This window comes from Leptodactylus fuscus, chromosome 6 (assembly GCF_031893055.1).
Source record: "Leptodactylus fuscus isolate aLepFus1 chromosome 6, aLepFus1.hap2, whole genome shotgun sequence".
NCBI classification, from domain to species: domain Eukaryota; kingdom Metazoa; phylum Chordata; class Amphibia; order Anura; family Leptodactylidae; genus Leptodactylus; species Leptodactylus fuscus.
The window spans coordinates 58982952-59009897 of record NC_134270.1 but is presented as its reverse complement, the minus strand read 5'-3'; positions in this window follow the sequence as shown (position 1 = coordinate 59009897).

The window sequence follows — 26946 nt, the reverse complement described above, 5'->3', positions numbered from 1 at the left end:
TTGTTATTTATGCTATTTAGAGATCATTATAACTACTGTGTTAATTTTATTGTGTGGTTTATAATGTTTCTGGTGATACCAGATATATAAATATATAATGCCATTTAAACACAAAATTCTAAAAAAAAACCCATATCCTATTTCACCACTGTATCTCCATTATATAGAAGAACTTTGTTTTGCCTGTTGTAATGAAAGGAAAGAATGCGAGTCTTAAAGAGGTTGTCCGGGGTAAATTAAAAATTAAACAGTAAACTGATCCCCATCCCCCACCTAACTTCTAATTTACTTAGTTTAAAAAAAAAATCTATATATATCCATATTCCTGGGGTAGTCATGTGACTGCCCCAGGCATACTTTCTGTTAATACGGTGATGTTCCATTTCTGCGTTTCCGGAAACAAAATGTCACAAATACTCCCCTCTTTCCCTGTCCCGCCCCCATCATAGTTACCTGTCTTCGGTCTTTATTCTTCTGGCACCAAACATCTCTTCCTCCACTTCTGCCGGCGCCTGTGTAATAGAACTCTATTGTACACTCGCTGGCAAATGTGAAGAGCGCCTACCACGTGTGCGCTGTTATTTGGTGATTGTATGGCCCTGTTATGTGGTGACTGTATGACACCATTATTAGGGGACTGTAAAGCATAGTTATTGGGAGTCAGCAGGGCACTGTTATTTGGTGACTGCATGGCACTGTTATATTGTGACTGTTTCAGACTGTTCTTAGGGCACTGTTGTGTGAGGACAGTATGACACTGTTATTGGTGAGCCCAATGGCACTGTTATTAGGAGAATTATGAAGCAGTTATTGGGGCTGTAAGGCACTGTTACTAGAAGTTTAAGTGGCACTGTTATGTGTTGACTATATAAGATAAGATAATCCTTGACACTGTAATTTGGGGGCTGAATGGCACTGTTATTAGGAGACTGTATGGTACTGTTATTTGGTGTTTGCATGGTATTATATGACACTATTATTAATAGCCTGTAAAGTATGATTATCAGGGAAGGCATAAGCCATATAATACTTTAAGGAAGTGACAGTAAAGATACTGGATATGCCCAGACCCCATGACTATTTCCAGCTAGTTAGGATGAAGTGCAAGACTTTCAACTTGTGAGCCTCTGGCTGGCATTGTGGATTGTAACTATGGTTTTGAAGTATCCAAGAATTTAGCTCGGACTTGCATTTATATAGGCCTAAAGAGAACCTAATGTAAATAGAGCCTACTCAACCCCCTACTGATATATCGATGAGATTTTAATGTGACTGCTACTACTGAAGTGCCCTGTCACCTTTCCCAATGACTAAAGATGTGGCAGACTTACTTTTATGATACTCTAAATCCTTTTAAGCTCTTTTTACATCTTCCTAAGCAGTGACAAGAGCTTGTTACGCAAGAGACGTTGTACATTGCACTGTCCTAATGAGGTCAATTAGGACATGTTTTCATCCTCATATAACCTTCCTACATGAGGTAAGCCCCTTTGATTCGTGCCCAACCTTCACAAATACTCAGTCAAATTCAATATTCTAATTATTTTTCTAAGAGTAATGAGCAGGGAGCTGTCTGGAGCTATTAGGGTAGAAGAGGAGATAATGGTAAATGGGTGACCAGCTTGTCACTAAAAGTTTTCGTTATGAGTTGAAGCTTCTCTCCTCATTACTTTATTCACAGCAGATCCCAGTAATAGCCAGCACTGGACTCATGCTCAAGGAATACAGATTATTACGGCCAATTGCTTTTTACAGGATTAGTGGAGGTATGCCTGTGTTCAACTCATTACATACTGTATAGTCATAAATGACTGTTCAGGTGACTTTAACCATTTCACGACCATAGGCACATGTATTAGAGTATATCATTTCTGCTCATAATAGATACATTACAGTATAAAGATGGACATACACATTGGACTAATGCTGGCCAAATCCACTGTCCATCTAATATGTATAAGGGCCTCATGATTCTTCTCTTGTCGTTGCTGTCAAGGACAATAACAATTGGGTTGTTGGATTTTAACATATAATCTCAATCTCAATATTTTTTCTCTGGAGGGAGAGAAGTTCTGTTAGAGGCAGCAGTGTATCCATTGGAGTGCAGTTGAAGTAGTACCAGGCCCTGGACCCTGGGGGAAGAGGGGGGGGGGGGTGTCAAAGGTTATTCTGCCACATAATATATACCATTATTCAAGGGGCCACACGGTGGCTCAGTGGCTAGCACTGCAGCCTTGCAGCGCTGGAGTCCTGGTGTTCAAATCCCGCCAAGGGCATAAAACCATCTGCAAGGAGTTTGTATGTTCTCCCCGTGTTTGCATGGATTTCCATCCCATATTCCAAAAGACATACTGATAGGGAAAAAAAAAAGTACATTGTGAGCTCTATGTGGGGCTCACAATCTACATTTAAAAAAAAAAAATATATATATACCATTATTCTAAATTGCACAATGTAGGTATGGGACCCATTATTTTTTTGGGAAGGCATCATACCTATAGATATTATTCCTGTAGAATCGTATTTCCTATACATTTTGTTTTGCAGTGGGTTCAAATGATAGTGACAATCAAGAGTTACAAATAGAGATGAGCGAATAGTAGTATTCAATCAAAAACCTCCATTTGCATAGTTATTGGTGTACTCAGTCGAATACCACACAGAAAAGCGGGAAATATTCGTTTCCCCTCCAACCTCCCCTGGCGCCGTTTTTTTTAACACCAATGACTATGGAGGGGAAGTATTTGATCGAATATACTCACTCATCTCTAGTTACAAACTATTGCAGCTACTTTTCCAGCAAGTGCTGATGTCCATTGCAACATTTACAGACACTTTACATGTACTCTCAATTGTTTAGGATTCCAACACATTTCTAGGCCAATTGGGTGTTGGTTCCATCTATACTCATTCTTGAGTTTCTAATTCATTTCACAGAGATGAGCAATGGAGTCTTTACTGCACAGAAGTCTGCAAAAACAACGAACTCAGCTACACATACTGTGTGAAAAATCATACTTTGAGACAACCAAATATAAGATAAGATAAGATAATCCTTTAAGGGCCCCTTCACACGGAGGATACTGTGGCTGATTCGGAACGTGTAAACGTTCCGAATCAGCAGCGTTTAAAGCAGGTCCCATTGCTTTCTATGGGAGCCGACATACGTGCGCTCCCCATAGAAATGAATGGGCTGCTTTTTCCCATTCATTTCTATGGGGAGCGTGCGTATGCAATGCAATGGGACCTGCTTTAAACGCTGCTGATTCGGAACGTTTACACGTTCCGAATCAGCCACAGTATCCTCCGTGTGAAGGGGCCCTAATAGTCCCACAATGGGGAGATCTCAGGAATACAGTTTCATGGATGGTACAGTAGTATATAACAAGAGAGGAAACACATACAAGCTCATGGCAGATAGAGAAATACTAGGAATCATAGCAACTAAAAAGAAAGAAACAGACACACTGCAGGATCATTTAGTTCTCTGTGCGAAGTGATGTTGATAATACAGCCCGACCGTTGTTGGAGGACATGAGGATGGGGCACAGCATGTAGATATAACAGGCAGAAACGTTTTTTGCAGAGGTAGGGGACATATGCAGCTATCATGATAACATGTGGCAGTTCCTTTGGTAGGTAGTGAGATCTCCTGCTTACAGCGGATAGTTTGGTATCTTGCATCAGCACTATTGTTCCTTAACCACAAAAAAAATGCCCCAAATGTCCTTCATCACAAGCCCTCCTCCTTTCTTCTTACCACTGTGTTCTACTGCCCAAAGAAGTCTGAAGCCATCCAGGTAGACAGGGTGCTGCTCTCTTGCCAAGCTTCCATAACTCATGGGGTATGTGGGTTCCCAGGCTGTACAGAGTCCCACGTGTCCACAGTAAAAGAAAGAAATACCAGTCAGCTATAGGCATCTTCACACATCAGCAATAGACGCCAAAAATCATCTCATTGAAAGAAGTCTGCACTTCCATGCAGGTTTCTCCTCCATGCTTTGTCTGCCTCCTGGTGACCATGCTGTCCTTAGCTCGAGGGGGGATGGTAACAGGCACATGTCCACACAGGAAATTACAGCTGATCAGGTCTTGAGTCTTGTCCATGCTTTAACAATAGAAACAAAAGGAAAAAAAAACTCCACAGGGTCTTCCATTCAATTTATAGTTGCTAATTCATAGTGCTAGTTTGCTTGAGTAGAGGATTCTTGAAGATACAGACAAAAAGAGTGAAAAGGAAAGATAAAGGTTGCTTTCAGCTTGGAGCTCTGTATCGAGGCTGCCACTCATGCGGCGCCATCTTGGATGTGTAGAATATAGTGCAATTGCCTGGGGTGGAGGCGATTGCTATCCCCATTCCTTCATTAGGACAGCACTTTGCAGAATTGGAAAACCACAACTGAGGGTCAATATTCCAATAATCTTTCTGTTTCCTAGTTTTGCCATGTAAATTCAGTCTGACATACATTGTTGATTATACTGTCCCACTTCTGACACCAATTATTTTACAGTGGGTTCTAAGGATAGTGAGAATCAAGAATGCCTCACACCACTAATTTAGATGATTTTAGTCAAAGAAAAGTTTAGAAGAAAACAAGTACAAGCAAGCATTTAAAAGATAATGAGCAACAATCAATCACTTACACTTTGGGGAAACCAATGTCACACTTGCTGACATCCCAAGATACACAGGCAATTCAAAGGAGATAAGAAACCAAACAGACATCTGAAGTCAAATGGGTTAGCTGGCAAAGCATATTCTGAATATTTATATTGTGCTCCATCCCGACTTCTTGATGTATAGACCTTTCCAGAAGCTGTGCCTACGCAAGAAATTTAACCATCCCAAGTTTAACCAAGCAGTCCCTCAATTTCTGGTCTCAATGGTAGCTGTGACCCTTGTAATTATTGTAAGAGAATGATACAGCAATAGAGCTATATGCAGTTTACCTGAAAAATTGTGTGGTCATTTACAATTGTTAGGAAAACTTCACTGACTGTATGATGGAGAAGGCAGCTGTTACATGGGACCATACCCTAAGATAAGTGAAGCTGTGAAATTTTCAGGCTGAGGAAGTTATCGCGATAAACCTGCTTAATCAAGTTAAGGTTTGCTACATCTGTACCTATGATTTCTTATTAGGCAAAACGTACATACTTATTGGGTGGATGATAGCTATAGATACTTATTGAAGGGATGACACCTATAGATTATTGTCAGTGGAATGACACCTACAGATACTCATCAGAGAATACCTATAGATACTTTTCAGAGGAATGAAACTGATAAGTATCTCCCAGATCTCTCAGGAAACAATGAGACTTCTACCAGAGACAGAGGGCAGATAAATAATTCTGGCAACATGGTAAGTGGGAGAGACAGAGCTGCAGAGAACCGAGTAGGCCGCAGTTTCAAATATAGAGAAACCAGCGACAGTGAGAGTTCCAGACATGTCAACTTATGAGGGATTCCTGTGAGTTTCCCAATCTTCAGTCATCTTGACCTGGTGAATAGTCACTTTCATCCAGCTGCTGGCTCACGTCGGTGCAGTAAGCAATAACCAATAATGAGGAGGTTGCAAGGAGATCCCTCCATCAACTTAAAGTTATTTTGTTTGTTGAAGAGTGAAACCCTACTCGTTAAGCCACAAGCTCCATTAGCTTTAATGGGATTTTTTCTTTTACCTCTTCACTTCTCAATAGTTTATTGCTTTCCCTGTACAATGTATTGGTATGTAGAGAAATATCTCTATGTCAGTACATTGCATATTGAAATATATATCTATTAGAGATATTTGTCTATATTTCAATACATGATACAGGGAAAGCACTATAATATTGAGAAAGAAAAGTAAAGAGGTAAAGGATAAAAAACTGAAAAAGATTACTATATGGAGTAAATAAAAATGGCGGAATTGTTTATTTTATATAGGGTTACTATTGTTTGGGGTCTGCTATTATAATATGGGGTCTGAATATATGTTACTATCAATTTTTATAGAAGCTTCAATCTGCTGTTTGAGAATCACCCTGTGAAGGGCTCTCCCAAGTTGACGTCTCTGCATTTCTCAGCAAAGAGACTGAACAGGATACTAGATGACTTATCCAAAGGCTGTGTTGAAGAACAGATATGTGATGAGGACACCATTTTGCTTCAATCATTTAGGAAGGATAGGCCAGAGTCCCAAGCAATGGTGTAAGTAAAGTCTTGTGGGCCCAAATGCAAACCTTTGTCCGGGGTCCCCTATCCCCTTCCTAAACCAAATTCTTGTGGCCTCCACACAGCATTATATGCCACACAGTGGCCCCCACACAGCATTATATGCTCCACAGTGGCCCCACACAGCATTATATGCTTCAAAGTGACCCCCACACAGCATTATATTCTCCACAATGGCCCCACACAGTATTCTGTGCTCCACAGTGGCCTCCGCACAGTATTATATGCCCCACAGTGGCCCCCCACACAGCATTATATGCCCCACAGTGGCCCCACACAGCATTATATGCTTCAAAGTGACCCCCACACAGCATTATATTCTCCACAGTGGCCCCACACAGTATTCTGTGCTCCACAGTGGCCCCCGCACAGTATTATATGCCCCACAGTGGTCCCCACACAGCATTATATGCTCCACAGTGGCCCCACACAGCATTATATGCTTCAAAATGACCCCCACACAGCATTATATTCTCCACAATGGCCCCACACAGTATTCTGTGCTCCACAGTGGCCTCCACACAGTATTATATGCCCCACAGTGGTCCCCACACAGCATTATATGCTCCACAGTGGCCCACACACAGTATTATATGCTCCACAGTGGACCCCATCCAGTATTATATGCTCCACAGTGGCCTCCATCCAGTGTTATATGCTCCACAGTAGGCCTCATCTAGTATTATATGTTCCACAGTGGCCCCCACCCATTATTATATGCTACCAACAGACCCTCCTCCGCTTCGGTGCAATTATTATACTCTGGGATCACCTCAGTACCCAGAGTATGATAATCAGAGGCCCAAGGAATGTGATTCTAAATAAAAAACACTGATACTCATCTTGCCTCACCTCTCCTGGGCATCCTTGCTCTGTCCTGCTGTCTCCAGTATCTTCATCCCTCTTCAGACGTCACTTTTGAGGCCTGTAATTGGGCCTCAGTGGTCATGTGGGACTTAGTGATGTCATTACGCCACCACGCCCCATGTAACCACTGGGGCCTAATCACAGGCCTCAGAGTGGCCTCAATCACACGATGGAAGAGCCCTGGAAAGGATGCTGAGCCCAGGAGAGGTGAGTATTTATTACTTTTAGTCACCTCACCTAGGCTGGCGTCTATTGGAAAGGGGCCTGGCGATGTACCAGGGCTCCTTTCCATTAACAAGAAAGAAAAGTAAAGAGGTAAGAGGATATTCTGTGATAAACACTTAGGAAAATAACGCAATGCATTTTGGGAGTGGTCTTTTTTGGCTCTAGTATACCTATACGGAAGACCCCAGCGTTTTCCCAGGTATAATTGAAATCCTGTGATTTTCAAAAACATTGGCAATTTTGGAAACGCAGCTTTTCCACTCCACTTTCCATACACATGTGCCTGCAATGTGTGAATGAGATTAGCCAGAATCCCATCCACTTTGCAGGTACTGTCAGAAACAGTGTTTTTTGCTGCAATGTTTCTGCTGCGGCTAAAACACTAAATTTTCGCAACCAGGGCCCTGGCCATAAAATTCAGCCAAGTGTCTCCAGCATCTGCCTTAACTACATCTGTATACCATTACAATACCAATAGATACATATCGTGATGCACATATAAAGATACTCCTCAAAGAAATGATGCCAGGTCAGATAGCCATATCCTTGCTGTGTCAACCATGATTTCCTCTGCTCTGGCTCTCTTGAGCACTAGCTGAGGTCAAGGAAGTTATTTGTCGATGACTTCACTTATAAAATATCCATATTTTGACAGTCCGGCCTTCAGGGATTCAGCCGCATCTATCATTGTCTGGTCCAAGATCCATTCCGAGGTTCATCAGGCTTGAGGAACGTGTTTGGTATTTTCTGTTTGTCCCAATTAAATCATTTCCCACCAATGTGGAGGTAAAAAAGGAAAAGAGCTAACATTAAATGTAGGTTGAATTCCTTGTGCTTATAACAAGCAGATTCATTTGTTCCCAATAAGTTCTGCTGCCAGATATCCAACCTCTGGGGAGTCAGATGCCTGTGTATCTAGGCGGATTCCAAGAAGACCTTTAATTAAAATTTATTTTTCGGGAGGGGAGATTTGTAGGGAGGACTGAACGCCTTTGAGAACCAATTACTGCCTCCCTTTTTGGCATTTTTAATTGAATATTTGTATTGAAAACAGAAGAAGGAGCCGGGGACCTGATTAAGAGATTCGGGAAACAATAGATTGCAACGTGCTTTTGACTGAGGATTAGGTCCCCTAATTGTTGGAGAGATCAGGGATTGTGCTCTCAGATAATTGGGTGGAGAGTCTGTTACTTCTGTCTCTGGTTCACTGCTTGGAACTGGGCACTGGACTTGTCCCCAGGACTATTGTGCCAAATTTCCAAGGGAAATTATACGTTCTGTTCCAAAGAGCTATTAAACAACCTTTATAATATGGAGAACTAGCACTGTAGGGGGAAGGGTGTTAAATTAATAAAACTTTAGGGTCAATAGAGTCAAAATTGGCTTCAATATTTCTATTTTCTAAGTAATTTTTCTAGCAGCTAAGGTTTCTTTGATGCCACAACTTCAATGTTTCACTTCTACACGTTGCACATTGGAGTAGTCTGAGACCTTTCTCTCTCTATGTTGCTGCTTGTTACTATATTAGAGCCTGGTGAATGAAGAAGGTGCTATATATTTTGCTTGTATTAGCCCAGCTTTATGATACACCGCTGCTTCTGCCCATTTGTTCCAATACAATGGCAAAGGGAGAGTGTGTCAGCAATAAGTTGGTTATAAACCTAATCATAGTACCTTGTAGAGATGATTCTACAGTTTCCAAAAATGCCTCAGTTATTCAGCTTTACAGCCCCATTTTCAAGTGAATTGTTGTTTTATTCATATGCAAATGTGGGGTATGTGAGTTAGACCTCCTTTAGCTTGTGTGGGCTTTAAAGGGATCCTATCATACAAATGCTTTTTTTTCTGAGTAAAACGTCGGAATAGCCTTAAGAAAAGTTACTCTTCTCCTACCTTTCGTTGTCTTCTTCGTGCTGCCGTTCCGTAGGAATCCTGGTTTTTGTCGGTATGCAAATGAGTTATATTGCAGCACTGGGGGTGGGGTCCAGCAATCAAACAGCACTGGAGGCGTACCCAATGCTGCAAGAGAACTCTCTCCAGCGCCGCTTCCATCTTCTTCAGTAACGTCCTCTTCATCCTCTTTTTCCGGTGCAGGTTTCAGACTTCTAGGACTCGGGCAGAGAAGACTGCGCATGCACACAGGCCACAAGAAAATGGCTGCTTACAATACTGTATTAGACGAGTATTATCAGGAGGGGAGGGGGCGTTCCTCCCCGCTCACACTGTACAGCGCTATAGGTGCTGCTGGGAAGAAGGACTTTTCTGACAGACTGTCAGGAACGCCCTTCTGACTGTGAAGAGCTACGGTACCGGCACCGATAGCTCTTCACCCGGGGCACAGATTGGGAAAGCCGACAGTGTGCTGAATTCAGCGCACTGTCGACTTTCCAGCGGTATATAAAACTGCCTGTGCCTCAAACCCATGAAAGGTCTTTTTTAATCCTAGCAGGCTTTGGGCCTATATGGTAATATCGCAGACCACGTGACGTCTGGGCATGACCATATAGGCCAAATAAAGTCAAATGTAAAAGCTCACCATATCCCGAAGCAAGGTGCACAATCTATTTCTCCCGGACTTGAGGAGGAAGAGGAAACACAGAAACTATTTTGAAGGTAAGATCCGCAGCTCTTGTTCGTTGATAAAAAATAACTTTTATTGCTTCATTTAAAAATTGGTAAAGACACCATAACGTACAAGTGAAAAAAGATTAGAAAAAACATGAAAGTGAATTAAAAACCGCAATAACTACATATTAGGCTGACTGACGCGTTTCGAGACACAAAAACGGTCTCTTATTCATAGTCTTGTAAATGCCCTAAACAAGTGAGACTAGAACTTCCTTATATAACCCATATGTTACAGGTGTGGTTAATTAAAATTCCTCAACAGAAACGCCTAATCCTGTCTCAGGAATGACGTAAATAAATTTATTCATAAAACATGCATCTTGTGTATTGTCCTTATTATTAGTGTAAGCTGAAGACCTTGTATACACCTACATAGATAGAAATTTTCTTATTCAACAACAAAATGTCCTAAACATGTCACTATAGTACATTTATAGACCAAAAATAATCATATGACGATGCAACAATATAAACAACTATAAACCATAACATAGGCTAAATGATACATTATTCACAATATATTCATGCACGTATATTGGCTGTTGGTAACGGTATAAGTGATATATCCAAATAAAACACTATAGGACTGCGTACCTATATAAATCCAAAAGGCCGCTTTTATAAGGATTTCAAGAAACGCTACATGCAGCCCCTAGTTGAGGTCTATCGTCATATACATCGTTTTTACTATCCCTCATTCATAGATTTTATTTAGTCACGTGATGTAAAATGACCAATGTTTATTATGTTCCCTCACCTCCCCTGGGGCTCCGATTATTATACTCGGGGTTCTGAAAAGACCCCCAATTATAATAATAGCGGCAGTGGGATCGCGGCCTGGCCCGGGCCTATTCACTTCCGGCCTCCGTGGCCTATAGTACGAGGGGAAGCGGGGGCGGCAGTGATCAGGTCCGGGGAGGTTGGTAAATAGGTCGCTATCTGCTGGAGATACTCCAGCAGGTAGTGGCCTATTATAAAACAAAAAAAATATATTATATATTATACTTACCGATTGCGCTGCTGCTTCTCCCGCTGCCTCCGCAATCCTCTTCTCTCAGCAGTCAGCAGCCGCCTATGCTGATACGTAGACGTCTGAACCAGCCCAAGGAGAGCAGCAGCTCTCCTGCGCTGGTTCAAAGAAAAAAAGAGTAAAAAAAGAAAAAAAAAACGCCTGGGCTGCCGCCCCCCTCCCGTGCACCACCCAAGGTGGGCGCCTCACCTCGCCTCCTTAGAGGTGCGGCGCTGCCAAGCACTACTGTACTGCAGGCACTCAGTGCCCAGTGCCGCACCCCTAATGAGGTGAGGTGAGGCGCCCACCTTGGGCGGCGCACGGGAGGGGGGCGGCAGCCCGGGCGATTTTTTTTTTCCTTTATATATATACTAGCTGGTACCCGCGACTTCGTCTGCAGTGATTGTAGAGGTGGGTAAATACAGGCGCGGGTAAGGTTTTAGTAGTGTGTATAAGGTATGGGATATGAAATGTAACTGTGTATCTTGTTTTTGGTGTAATTCTGAGAATACGTGAGACTTTTGTGTTGAACGTAATTTGTATTTCAGCTGCTATACTGTGTTCTGAGAAACTGTACATAGTGTGTTTGGGACAGAGGTATTTCAGGTTAATATACACTCACCGGCCACTTTATTAGGTACACCTGTCCAACTGCTCGTTAACACTTAATTTCTAATCAGCCAATCACATGGCGGCAACTCAGTGCATTTAGGCATGTAGACATGGTCAAGACAATCTCCTGCAGTTCAAACCGAGCATCAGTATGGGGAAGAAAGGTGATTTGAGTGCCTTTGAACGTGGCATGGTTGTTGGTGCCAGAAGGGCTGGTCTGAGTATTTCAGAAACTGCTGATCTACTGGGATTTTCACGCACAACCATCTCTAGGGTTTACAGAGAATGGTCCGAAAAAGAAAAAACATCCAGTGAGCGGCAGTTCTGTGGGCGGAAATGCGTTGTTGATGCCAGAGGTCAGAGGAGAATGGCCAGACTGGTTCGAGCTGATAGAAAGGCAACAGTGACTCAAATAGCCACCCGTTACAACCAAGGTAGCCAGAAGAGCATCTCTGAACGCACAGTACGTCAAACTTTGAGGCAGATGGGCTACAGCAGCAGAAGACCACACCGAGTGCCACTCCTTTCAGCTAAGAACAGGAAACTGAGGCTACAATTTGCACAAGCTCATCGAAATTGGACAATTGAAGATTGGAAAAACGTTGCCTGGTCTGATGAGTCTCGATTTCTGCTGCGACATTCGGATGGTAGGGTCAGAATTTGGCGTCAACAACATGAAAGCATGGATCCATCCTGCCTTGTATCAACGGTTCAGGCTGGTGGTGGTGGTGTCATGGTGTGGGGAATATTTTCTTGGCACTCTTTGGGCCCCTTGGTACCAATTGAGCATCGTTGCAACGCCAAAGCCTACCTGAGTATTGTTGCTGACCATGTCCATCCCTTTATGACCAAAATGTACCCAACATCTGATGGCTACTTTCAGCAGGATAATGCGCCATGTCATAAAGCTGGAATCATCTCAGACTGGTTTCTTGAACATGGCAATGAGTTCACTGTACTCCAATGGCCTCCACAGTCACCAGATCTCAATCCAATAGAGCATCTTTGGGATGTGGTGGAACGGGAGATTCGCATCATGGATGTGCAGCCGACAAATCTTCGGCAACTGTGTGATGCCATCATGTCAATATGGACCAAAATCTCTGAGGAATGCTTCCAGCACCTTGTTGAATCTATGCCACGAAGAATTGAGGCAGTTCTGAAGGCAAAAGGGGGTCCAACCCTTTACTAGCATGGTGTACCTAATAAAGTGGCCGGTGAGTGTACTTCGATATACGACAAGTATGATTTGTTATTTTCCGCCAGTACATGTAAGTTTTGGGCACAGGATACTCTTGAGCAAGCAACATAAAGTCTGGCCCTGTGCATGACAGATTAGTAACTCTATGTGCCTCTTATTAATAGCAATTAACCCCATAATGTCCCTCACATTAACCCCTGTGTAGGAGTTACTGATAGAGATGAGCGAGTACTGTTTGGATCAGCACGCTCGCATAGAAATGAATGGACGTAGCCGGCACGCGGGGGGTTAAGCGCTCCAGCTACATCCAAGAGGAAGTACCAGGTGCATCCATTCATTTCTATGGAGCGTGCTGTTCAGATCGGCTGATCCGAACAGTACTCGCTCATCTCTAGTTACTGATATGTGAGAGACTTGGAGGTAATAATTAAGTATCTTCATTACTGAGGTCTTTTATTAGTACCTCCATATGTCTCACATATTAGTAACCTTTATATGGGGCACACAGGGGTTAATATGAGGGACATGATGGGGTTTATTCCTATTAATGTGAGGCACATGGAGTTACTAACACTAAACTAATAACCCCAAATGCCTGACATTAATGAGAATAGGAACTAAAGGAAGGGAGCTGTGTGTTTCTTACTTTCAGTTTGCTACCAGCTTCCTGTCCTCCTCGGGGAACGTTTGCAGGGTGCAGATGGCAGGAGCTCTCACTATAGCAGGCAGGCCGAGACTTGAGCGATTAAGCTCCACCCCCTGGGTTTCCTGCACCCCTCTCAAAGGGGAGTGTCCTTATGCCTCAGCTCTAGCAGAGCACTGAAGGGACACTTGGACTTCATTTAACTCTTGCAAGTCCTGTACTGCTGGTGTGCCAGTGAAATATGGCAGGAGTGCCACTCTTGGCACGTGTAGAGGGTACAGTGCCGCACCTCCCATGAGGCGACCTAAAGCGAGCGCTTCAGGCGGCACTATGCCAGGGCCTCAGGGAGGGCTGCATTTTTGCTAACCTAAGCCAGTCCAGGACAAGCTGTCCTGGACTGGCTTATCACCGAGCGGTGGTTTGGGGAGGCCGCTGGAGCAGCGCTGCTCCGGAAGCCTCCCCTCACGCTCAGGCAGAGAGCAGGCAGTCTCCGGGCCTACTCTCTGCCGGCGAACGGGGCTAAGCCCCGCCCCTTTACTCGGCCACGCCCCCGATCCACCCGGCCACGCCTCCAATCCACCCGGCCACACCCCCGATCCGCCCCCTCCTCCCGGCGGGGGGGGGGGCGGCTTTCTGCAGTTAGCTCGGGCGGCGAAAGGGGAAGGTTCACCCCTGAGAGGGTAATATGAATTTTGTGGCTTGCTATGGTCCAAAGTGTGTGAGATTGCAGAAGATAGTGATGGGAGTTTGGGTTTTGTGGGGGTCCTGGGAAAAAATGTATGTGTGCTATTGTGACGAAAAGTAGCCTAGTGCGCAATCCAGTGTAGTAACTATGTTTGTGGAAAATTTCAGCCAAATCGGTGGAGCGGGTTTTGCGTGATTGACCGCCAAACATCCGAACATCCAAAGTCACAAACCTCCAAACTCAAAATTTATAATATTAATAGTATATATATATATATATATATATATATATATATATATATATGTATATATATATATATATATAGGAGTTGGGCGCGTAGAGAAGTGAGGAGTCAAAGATGTCTGTGTTTCAAACTTTGCAGAGCCAAGTCACAGCTGAAAGAAGTGGTCATGGCGGTCCAAAGAGAAGAGACATCTCCTGTGAGTATTACTGCATTGCATTTATTGAACTGCCCCCCCCCCCCCCCCGCCCCGCTGTCTGAGGCGGACGATCAAAAGATGAACAAGAGACGGGAGGGGCGTCTTTCAATCGTCTGCCTCAGGCAGCAGAGAGACTAGGTTCACCATTTATCGTCAGTGTGTGAATAAGGTCTTATACCAACACACCACTTTGATCATGGGCTGTCTACCCTTTGGAACTATGTGGGTTAAAGGATTTATATATAGCTTTATCGTTGTAACACTGTAAATGCGGTAATATTGTTTTTGTATATATATGGGTGAATATTGTAGTTTTAATTCAATTTAGTGAAATTGTTAGTTGAAAGTGTCGTTCATGATAAACATAATAGCAGTTTTGAGGGTTAACTTGTGCTTTGGACTAATTTTGATCAGGTGTTATTGTAAGGTGGATAATCGTGTTTTCAGCCTTTAAAAAGGTTTTGGTCGGTCAGTAGACTCTAGATTGGGCTATGAGTAAGACACAGACGTGTCGAAACATGTCAGTCACAATGAAACCTATGCGGTTTTAATCACTTTTTTCCTACTTTTGCACTTTTGTTCCTGTCTATGGAGTGTTTTTTAATCATTATGGATTAAAAGTTATTTTTTAAAGAAATATTCCTGGTAGAGCGGATCCTTCTATCAATTCATTTTGTCTGTACCTATACACAAGCCTTAGTCTGAGGTTTGGATCGTGCACCCAGGTTACTTGAAATCGACAAGCCAAAGGAAGGTGGTAAGCTATAAGCTTTCTTTTTTTTCTTCTATAGGTTCACCATTGTCAGTGCCTGCCCTGTTTGTGCAGAGAATGACATTCTGATCAGTGGGAGTCTGACTTATGGGCACTGATCACTAGCGCTGGGGTCTCTTTCCTCAGTCCAAACTAAATGGCAAACTGAGCATGCACACTGCCACTCCATTCTTTGTCTATGGGACTGTCACAGTAAGTATAATGACATACAACATAAATGGAGCGCCAGTGCATGTTCTCGTCCTGCCTCTTGTTTACTTGAACACGATCAGATATGCATCAGAGCTGTATAAGTTAAAGGGGTATTCCCACGTCGCATACTCACTAGTCTTCACTGCTGTAAAATCTTCTTTCTTCCTGGTTTCTTGCGTCATATGGTGGGCGGGGTTTCACATGCAACCTGCCGTTTAGCGCCGCCCCCAAATTAGTGTGTAGCTCCGCCCACTGCATAGTGTGATCCTATGGGGCGGCTGAAGGGCCTCTGATGTCATCAAAGGTCCTCAAACAGCACTATATGCACAATATTGGAAGTACAGGCAGGAGCAACTCCATTCTGTGTTACATACAGAGACTGCCATAATGAACACAATTGAATTAGCTAGCCTGATAACTGGGAGAACAGAAGACGAGTTCAGAAATGAAAGCAGCTCCTCTCCCCTATCTGAGAGCAGGAAGCTAGGTCATGTGGTGTAGACACAGGAATAGCTAGAAACACAGGCTGCCTCCCGTGCACTTAGCCCCTCCCCCCCCCCCCCCGAGAGCAGGCAGATACATCACTTGACTTTTGAGCAGATAAGTCAAGGGCTGTGTCAACAATGAATTTAATAAAGTAAGATACTGGACAAACAAAGCAATTTTGCTGAAGCAGTGTATTTAGGAAAAGTCTTACATCCACATTAACAAGCAGTATACATAGGAACCTTGTGATGGGACAACCCCTTTAATAATGGAATCGCGCACATGTATAAATGTCTCTTATTTTTGTAATAATATCTCTGATGAGCAACGGTAAACTATTGTCCATACATCCTGCAACAAGTGATTTCTTTCTGTAGATCAAAGAAACTTTAACACAACTTTGTAGTGTGTGGCTCAGTCTTTTAGGCTGGGTTCCTATGTTGCCAAAAAAATGGCGGCATTTTGGTTCTGGGTAATCCCATTCACACATTTCAGAAAAAAATCATAACATGTCAATTATACCTGCGGAAAAGCTGACATTTTCCATATAGGTTTAATAGATTTTCAAAAACGCAAGTGTTTTTGAAAATGCAAATTTAGTTCATGTCAATACACAGTAATAGTCAGGTAGACACATACGGTACCACTATCATAACCACTATCATAATAACGTGGCATGAAGGATAGGGGCCTTTCTAACCAGGTTGCTTAGATGAACATCTAGTTAAAGGGGAACACATTCTCATATTGGCTCCCCTACCTTACAAATTTACTGGGGATGTTGTAGATGGATATTGTAGCTTCTCCAGGTAACATTACATTTACTCCTTCTGGCAAGCAGATTATTTGGATATCACATGGCAGATTGAATTTCACTCTTACCATCCGCTCGCATTGAAATATATAATCAACAATTCCACTATGGAATTTTCACTGTTCACAACCTGAAATATCACCGATCAGTATAATAATTGGTTACCGAATGTTATGAATACCAAGAGAGTCTGATAACTTCAATGTGGGAGAAATATTCATATCAATGGGGCTGCAGCCATACTGTTTTAATGAAATCCTTGTCATTTCTTGTATATTTACATTCCACAATATAATAAAAAAAATCACACAATTCCATAGAAAAAAGACTTGAACTGATACTAATATAAAACGAAAGCGTATAGGAACAAAAGAGACCTGTGTCGCTTTATACATTGGCTCAGGGTGAATTATAGCAGAACGCCTGACACACTGAACAGGCCCAAATTCAAACCATGTGATATTTCTTGGAGTCGTCTTTTAAAAGTTCTTCCAAAAGTTTAAATTGAATTTTATGCATTTGAATATGTGCATGATGTCACCGTGCTTGCCTGGAATTGGCGCTGTGCCTTTAAGGATCTTATTCTTGTAGGGATAAGAAATATGATTTAGGTGAGGGGAGAGGTCGGCACTGTTATTATGATGATATTTGGAAGGGGGGTAGTATGGGAGGAAGCTGCTGATCTCAGTACATGTGTCAGGACAGATCTGCAGTCTGGATTGGAGACAACTTAAATATGTGTATTGAGCAGCAGCTGTTTCCCCTGACTGTTTATTGTTCTGCTCTATCCTATAAATGCTCTTGGACGCTTTTATATAAATGTTGTTTTTTTCAATAAAGTTTGTTTGGACGAAGTAAACAGACGTCATTGTTGCGATGCTGCGGAGCATAGAACTATTCTCTAATCAAGTGCTGCTAATTGAAGGGCAATTACCTATATTTAGCAACCTCAGTAGCTCACATTTCCATTGGTTATAGAAGCGACAACGGTGCACTTAAAATCAATGGAATTCTGACAAGCAGTATGTAAGAAATGGAGAATTCCTGAGCCGCTCTCAGGGGGATCACGAGCTGTATGGACCACTGTGTTACCCTTTTATTTCAGGAATTATGTGGGGTGGGGTCATGCATGCTCAATGTTTATGGTACCATGAATAAGAAGCTCAGCTATATCAAGCACCACTTGTGCCAAGATAAACAATAGTGATCAGCTGGAGGAATTCAACATGGCTAGTCTGCTTCTTGCCCCTTGGTCACGTGGGTTTGTCTGAAGATAGACCCTAGATCCTGCGAAAATAAGCCTGCCATTTAATAGTCAGGTGCTGAAATACTTCTCTGGTTGTCTAGACTGGACACAATTCTAGTAAAGATCTAAGCTGGGAGAGAGAGTAGACAAGAATAGTTTTTATCATCAGTATAAACATGAATGTTTAGCTCATGGATAATTGTTTAGACTTGATACAGTTGTAAGAAACCATCAGTAGTATGTATGTGTGTGAATTTTTATCCTTTGGGCGTAAATATGAATGATTCCATTCATTGCAGATGTAAGGTGGTGTGGATGCACCTCAGCCGGTTCTTCTGATCTTGGTCCATACAAATAGTTGTGTAGATGAGCAGGAGAAGGGTCTAGTTCACTCTAGCCAAAGCTTGGCATGTTCTAATTTAATGGTTATTAGTTTGCAATGTATTTTATGCTGAATGTTGCTTTAAAGCATTGCAACTCTCTGTCATCAGTGGTTGCCCAGGCTATCCAAGGTGGCCAGGGACACAATTTTTAAGTGCCTGTCCCAGCACTTGGATGGTAGTACAAATTCAGAGAGCTTGCCACAGGGAGTTGCAGTTTGTTCTTTAAAGTTCAGAGCGAGAGGCTTGGTTAACTTGGAAAAGAAGGCACCATTGCACTACAACTTCAACTGGTTCTTACAATTGGGCACCACCAGTATCCTGCACAGCAGTGTCTCACAGGGTTATGGGAAGCAGATTTGGCACTCCCACACTATTGGAAATTTTGGCATATTTCGCTAGGGCCTGAAGAACGGTCTACTAGATTTAAACAATATTCTACTATTTAGTTGTTTGTATCATCTTCATCTGGACACCTCAACATCTTATAAAAATCCTGCAGTGAAGTCGCTAGCGTGCAAAGTCTATATTCTCTCTTCTGTTGGTGGGAAGCTCCAATAGGCGACCTGCAAGTAGGCGGTGCGATTGTGCTCCTGCTGCATGAGGACTGTCAGGATGAGTGGACATTGAGAAAAGTGGTGTTTTCTGTAGCTGGGTGAGTGCCATATGGTCACTGTTCCATCAACAAGCAGATATCTTGAAATTGTTGAGGAATTCAAACACAAGGTATATTAGAAAGTTGCAGAACTTCTAATAATAGAAATACTATGCTTTATAAACTTCATACAGACAGGGCTTGTTTTTATAGTGTGGTCTTGAGCAAAATTAAAATGGGGGTCCAGATGCTGATATACTAATAACAGGGATATTCAATCAATTCAGAAGGCAATGCAGCACTTCCAGTGGAATTGCTAGGGTTTTAAAAGATCAGGGGAAGAAAAAACATTTTATATAAAATTTTTAAATAATAGGACCAGGTATATATGTTATATATCTCCTCCTCATAAATAATAAAATTTCAGTTCATATACAGTACCCCATATAAATAATATTTCCCACTTATAAATATTATTCCATGTTGATGACTAAGTGCCCCTTATAAATAATATTCTCACTTTGTAAATAAGTGGTCCTTATAAATAATTGTCTGTTGTATAAATAATAACCCCCTTATAAATAATCTTCATAAATAAGTGCTCCCTTATCAGTAATCCTTATAAATAAAAATCAGTTCTTAAAGTCTGGATGCCCTGATGAAGCTGATGCCTTTCCCTGCTACTGGATTGTAGCTCCGATGTCATGATGCGCTATAGTGACATCATCACATTTTGTACATCACCTTCAGTCTTCTATGGCAGAGCAGGGATTTTACGGCTCCCTGCTGTCTCATAGAGGATAAATTCCAACAGTATGAGTGTGCAGAGTATACTAATGAAGTTTTAAATAGAGCTCCCCATTTCAAGTCATAAAAATGCAGAGCGTGCCCCCTTAATGCTGCCATGCAACCTGAAATCCCTATATAGTATGTAGATATTTTACAATACCCTATGGCCTGCATCACTTTGGGTGTAAATTCAAATCTCTACCCAGGGTGACAACAGTATATAGTGGTTGTATTCTCCTTTTATTTCCTCCAACAGTCCAAAACCATGAAATTTACACATATAAAACAGATGAAACCATCATGCTGGGATTTCTAGAGGACTTCTTGTCTGAAAATGGTGCACCATCCACATTCTGGATTTTTGAACGTTTTATACAATGTCATTAGAGCTGGAACATGGTAATGATGACGAGTGATGATACCTGACAGGAAGGATTCTGACATTCTTGCCCCCAGCCAGCTCTGATAATAGGATTAAGTTGTCTATCCTTGTCAGATCAGGGAGTCATTACATGGTGGAAGTTTTCTGGGAGGGGTGAAGGTAGATGAGAGGATCAGATGAATGATGTTGACTTCAAGGATTTTTGTTCATCATTATCTCAATCAATGTCGGAAGAATGAGAACCACAATTGCCTGGACGTGTCCAGAGACCCCATGACCCTCTTCTGATTCTGTCATATGACACAACAATTGCACAATGGGAACGGAACCAAAGTCTTCTTTTCCCTAATGTTAATCTTTTAAGCTTACAGCCGGTACTGATCTATCTGCTTTCATCCATTCCTAGAATGCAGCACAATGTGAAGATTAAGAAGGTAGAAAAGCTATAGTAGATATGGATACAGTACACAAAACTGTATTTTAATACTGCTCTGTACTATAAATCTGTCTCCTATAAGTACTGTAATACTGCCCAGTATGTACAAGAATCCAACTACTATATTACTGCGCCTATGTATGAGAAATAGTGTCTGTGTAGTTGGGAATTACCAACACTAAGAAACCACAGGCACTCAATATGGAAAACTGGAAGTTCATTAAACACCATTGTTTGTAACAGTCAGACAGTAGCAGCAATCTATGGATAGTTATTAGCAAAGGGAAAGTTCGTAGCAAACAACATAACTGGTACAGGAGAGCAAAATGTCCATGCACATGCATACAACTGAAGAGCCAAGGACCATGGCCGGCCTATGGCTTCCCTAAGGTGGAGTGATAAGAGAAACTAATGACCAGCTAGCAGGGGCATAACTAGCAAAGACTAGGCCCATAGTAAACTTTTAATTTGGGGCCCCTCCACCCCCACACTGCATAGCACACCTTTCCTTGTCCTCGCATGGTATAATGACCCATTTTACACATAATATAATGTCCAGTAATGGCTTCCAGACAGTATACTATCCCATAGTAGCCTCTCCACACAGTATAACCAAAACATCCATGGAAAGAGTGGCACTATCACTATGTTTTTAAAGCCTGTTCAAACTGAAGCATTGTTGATTTTACAAATACAAAATGTGAAAAATTTGAGAAAAGACAATAAAGAATCAGGGGGCACTCACCAATATGAAGAAGTTTTCTTAAAAACTCAGTCATTTATTTGAATCCATTAATAAAAACGGGAGAGAGCGATCGCATACACAGCAAGGGCAACAGCCGTTTCGCGCCTACTACTACCGATGTGTCATAGTGGTCCCTATAATGTCCCATGGTGGCCCCTCCACACAGTATAATGTCTGACAGTGACCCCTCCACACAGTATAATATTCCATAGCGGTCCCTGCACACAGTGTAATGTCCCATAGTGGCCCTGCACACAATAACACAATATAATGTCCCATAGTGGCCGCTCCACACAGTGTAATGTCCCATAGTGGCCCTGCACACAGTATAATATTTCATAGCGGCCCCTGCACACAGTATTATCCCCCATAGTGGCCGCTCCACACAGTATTATGTCCCATAGTGACCCCTCCACACAGAATAATGTCCCATAGTGGCCGCTCCACACAGTATTATGTCCCATAGTGACCCCTCCACACAGAATAATGTCCCATAGTGGCCGCTCCACACAGTGTAATGTCCCATAGTGGCCCTACACACAATATAATGTCCCATAGTGACCCCTCCACACCGTATAATGTCCCATAGTGACCCCTCCACACAGTATAATGTCCCATAGTGGCCCTACACACAATATAATGTCCCATAGTGACCCCTCCACACCGTATAATGTCCCATAGTGACCCTCCACACAGTGTAATGTCCCATAGTGGCCCTACACACAATATAATGTCCCATAGTGACCCCTCCATACCGTATAATGTCCCATAGTGACCCCTCCACACAGTGTAATGTCCCATAGTGGCACTGGACTGCCAGATCCCTGTCTCTTAAATGTACAAGTGTCACAGCCAAGAAATGCACTCTACTCACACAGGCACATTGTTTCCAGTATTTATTGAGGAAGATGATATTTGGCACAACACAGGATAAAGTCAATTGCCGAGCAATAAGGATCAACATCAGTAACACAACAAGAGCAGAACACTTCCCTCAGCATGAGAATAACAGACCCGTAGTGCTCACAGAAATTGTTCAGTTCTCACAGGGGTTTGTATTTAACACTCAGGCACAAAATAGATCCATCCATACTAGTCTTCAAAAAGAACAGATTTGGCTCCTGAATTGCACTGCATGGAACTTTAGACTGCTAGCAACAGAGGTCCAGACAGAAAACCTGAACGCACAGGAAAACCTCTCTTTTATGTAAAAGCTTTCCTGTTGTAACATCTTTGCATGTCCGGGCTTTGGCATCATCCTCCGACCACAGGCACAAGAGACATGTCCGGCTGTGATTTTTTTCTTGTTTTGTCTGAACACTGTCTTATTCCCTCACCTTGGTAATTGATTTTCTACCACACCCATCTCCTTCACTTTGGTTTCCCTCTGCTCCTCTGAGGGTAAGTTCACATGCAGTTTTTGGAGCGGAATCTGAGGCGGAAGCCGCCTCAGGTTCTGGAGCAAAATATGGGTAGCTGCAACTGGATGCCGGTGCAGGTCCCAAATGAATGGGCCTAGTTGAGAGGGAGTGTCTTCAGGTGGATTTCGCGAGGCGAATCCGCCTGAAAGAATGAGCATCTCACTTCTTTTTTCAGTAGCCGGAAACAAACAGCTACCGGAAAAAAGAACCGACCGACTCCCATTGAAATCAATGGGAGCTGTCTTCTTGGTCAGGATTTTGAGGCAGATACGGCCTCAAAATCCTGACCAAAAGACCCTGTGTGAACTTACCCTATTAGATAATTTCAGACTTACCCGTGTGATTGACAGCCTATCTTGCTATCAGTTCTGGGGCGTGTTCTTCCTCCCTATTTATTCTTGGCTCGCATTCACATTGGTGCTCGTGCATGCTGGCGTTTCTCTTGCTGTTGTTACTTGTATTCTATTCTTGACCTTTGGCTTACCCTTTGACTATTCTCTTAGATTACAATTCTGTACTGTTTTGCTTGACTGTTACCGGAGCCTTTGCTAGCTAACCTTCCTTTGTTATTGTTTGTCATGTTTGTGTTCTGTGTTGTCACATATATAGGAAGGACCTGTCGACCAGTTGTCGCCTATTGCTTAGGATAGGACTGGCAAGCAGGAAGGCACAGTGGGGGGATTCAGCTTAGGGCTCACTGTCTATTGTGCCCCTCCCCCCAGCGTACATTAGCATTTACTGGGGAATTGCTTCTCTAGCACCTGTCCTGTGTGAGTACAAGGCATCAGGTCATAACGCATGAAAAATGTACATTGAGCCAAAGGGACACTATCCACTGCACAGCCAATGGCCGCTACCTGGTTTAATCATCCTCTTCCCAGAAAGTACCAGACCAAGATAGTCACATTGGGTAAGAATTACTAATACTGTGTAAAACATACATAGTAGGGTAGGGTAGTTCTGCGCTAGATTTATCAAAGTGTCTAATGCTAGTACAATGGAAAAAAAAAATGCCCTCTAGCCTCAGATTTTGCAGCCTGGTTTGGGCAGTGGGATGACATCATTGCACCATCAGGTCTAATGTAGCCTGTAGTTTATGAGTGAGAATGGGGTGCAGGAGGAAGTAACAGCTCTCATGTCCCACCCGATAATCAACTGTTGGTGTGGAGAGGTTGGGATCAATTACATTTTGCTATCGGGCCCCCTTGCAGCCTTAGGCCCTGGTCAATAAGCCAATAGGAGGTTTTGACTTCCTCAGGATCAAGATTATAAAATAAGTTGCTGAACTATATTTTTCTTAAGCTTTTTTTAGTTTTTCTACTTGGTCAAGAAACTTTATATACATTTGTAGGACTATCTGTTAATCCAAATGATCTGATAATCTGCGTGATATAATATCTGCTATAACCTCTGATCTCGCTCTGAGTGTGCACATAAACACTTGCATTCTCTATGTAAAAAACATTCCTGATCCTCAGTAGACCAGATCAGCCCCTATGTATTGAGAGTGTCTTATCGGTATCCTAATCATTCTTGCTCAGGGACCCTCATTGCTTACTTATCAGCATTCACTTCATCCTATTTCTCCAAAGCTTCTCACTAGTCCTACAATATGGAAATATCTTCTGTTTTTACCAAAAATACAAAATATTTCTACAACTGCTCTGAGATGACTATTCCTGTTGTAGATTGACCTGTGTAGTATGAAGCGTTCTGGGTGGTCTCCTAATAGGGGTCTTATGTTGGCTGCAGAAATATTTACAGTGTAAAGTAAGCCATGTTATTGGTGTCTCTTTCGGTTGTCAGCACTGCTGGCACCAGAGATGTTTAGTGAGTGTCTGACAAGCACCCACTCTACCCATGCTCGCTACTTACAAGTGACACAATGTAGCAACAATTAGACATATAGATAATCTCATTCTAACAGTGGCGGCCGTATGTCTAGATTAATTAGCCCCGGGTGACGATTACAGATCTGTATTTAGGTTTTTAACTGGGACTGTAAAATATTTCATTGATGTTTTATTCTGCATTTAGATCGTTGAAAATTCTGGGAATCTATATACATCCATGTTTGTATGGTTATAAGTATTCAGCTAGGATATACCGTGAATAGTAGTTATCCAACACAGACCATTCTACATATACATATACATATACAACGTTATACATGTTCTCGTATATAGCAATATGCACAGTGCTGGTATAACCTGGTTATTCTATGGGATATGATTATAAATGAACAGTTTATAGGACTGTGTAATATGGACCATGCTGGTATTTTCTGGTGTAAATCTATACAGTATAATTACAACTGCTATATGTTTGACACTTTTTTTTGTATAACTTGGGTTTGTGGCAATGTGTCTGGAAGAAATAACTTAAAAAATGACTTTATGTGAGCAGATGCCACACAAACATGGGGTTGGCATTGTAACAAGCAATAGCTTTGTTTTGTGAAGAAGAAGCATTTGCAGGAGTTTCTTTTTTTATTACTCCCACAGTAGCGCCAACAGTATGGAGTAGAGAATGATGGAGCAGACCTCCGGAGAAGTCTGGCTGCATGGTGGTAGCACTGGCAACATTAGTGTCAGTACAGTATGAATAGAACATGACGGATCAGAACAGAGGATACATCTGACTCACTAGTGACAGTGGTGGTGGTAACAATGGCAACATCAGTGCTACTGTCAATACAGCATGGAAATTAAAATGATGGACAAGGCCACAGGAGATGTTTGGCTGAGTGGTGGCTGTGATGGTGGTAACATTGGCAACATCAGTGGTATTACAGTATGGAACAAAACATGACGGATCAGAGCAGAAGATGCATCTTGCTCAGTAGTGATGGTGGTGGTGCTAACAATAGCAACATCCGCTACTATCAACACAGCATGGAAATTAACATGATGGACAAGGGCATATGACAGATCAGAAAGGCTGCAGGGGAAATTAGGTATTACGACATCAGGAGAGGAAGAAAACCCTGAAACCTGTCTCAAAGTCACAGTGTCACTCACTGTCAGATGCAATATCCTGCTGTGCCTGGCACGACCTGGGTTTCTTTGGGTACACAACTATATATGCATAGCTGCATAAGCTATGGATATTCTTGCATATAGTGCTATTCATCATACTGGTATACCCTGGACATCTTATGGTAGATAATTATATAGTACATGTACAGCAGATATAAATTATACGTCCTTAGTGACATGGACCATGCTAGTATAGTATAAGTTACAAATCTTAAGACTTAAGATACAGATTAAATTTCGGCCTGGATTTCTTGATTCTCTCTTTTATACGGTGAAAAATACCTGCCAAGGGCACAAACAGGAATAGGTGGACCTGCTGCTTCCAGTGTTTGGGCAATACTGGAGCATTTGTGGCAGAGTGGCCACCCTCTGTTTGATGTAATGAGAGCACCGATAGACAGCTGATCTAGGCCTGGTGATATGGTGCTTTGTACACTTGTATCTCACCAGTAGGAGATACATGTGGAATTTCTGTTCCCAGTAATCAGGTTTACATTTATACAAAATACTGTAATAGTCTGAAATGTAATAAAAGTCTTCTTCACAGGGCCCCATAGGTTGCAACTCCTCTGGCCAAAATGTTAGAGAGATCTTTCAAAGGAGTACTCTCAACACAAGATATGCCATAAACGTCAAACAAATGTAAATTCCAGCTCTTGACCCACTCCAATAGAGAACAGGGGTTGGGAACTTAAATTTATTAGACTTTTGTGGCACATCCTGTTGATATGAATATGACTGTGAATCGGTGTCTGCGTTGCTGAGATATTTCTGTCTTTGTCAATATGTAAATGATCTCTGTAGAGCAACATGGGAGTTGCTATTGCTCCGAAGAAGTAAGCAGCAATACCCTTGGGTGCTCCAAAGAGTTCTTTCGGATATTGACAAAAATGGCGCTACGACAGCAATGGAAGCGCCGATTTACATCCACCGGGGCTGGATTGATAAACTGGTTTCTGCTAACAGAATCTCTTTAATAGGAGCAAAAACACAAACTGATCTGAACAGTACCTCACTCCTCAGCATTGAAATTGCAAAACCAAGAAGGAACATTTTTGGCATTATGGAAATCTTAAGGTCGATAGACATGTTAAATGATGTGCATATGTTTAAAAAAGGG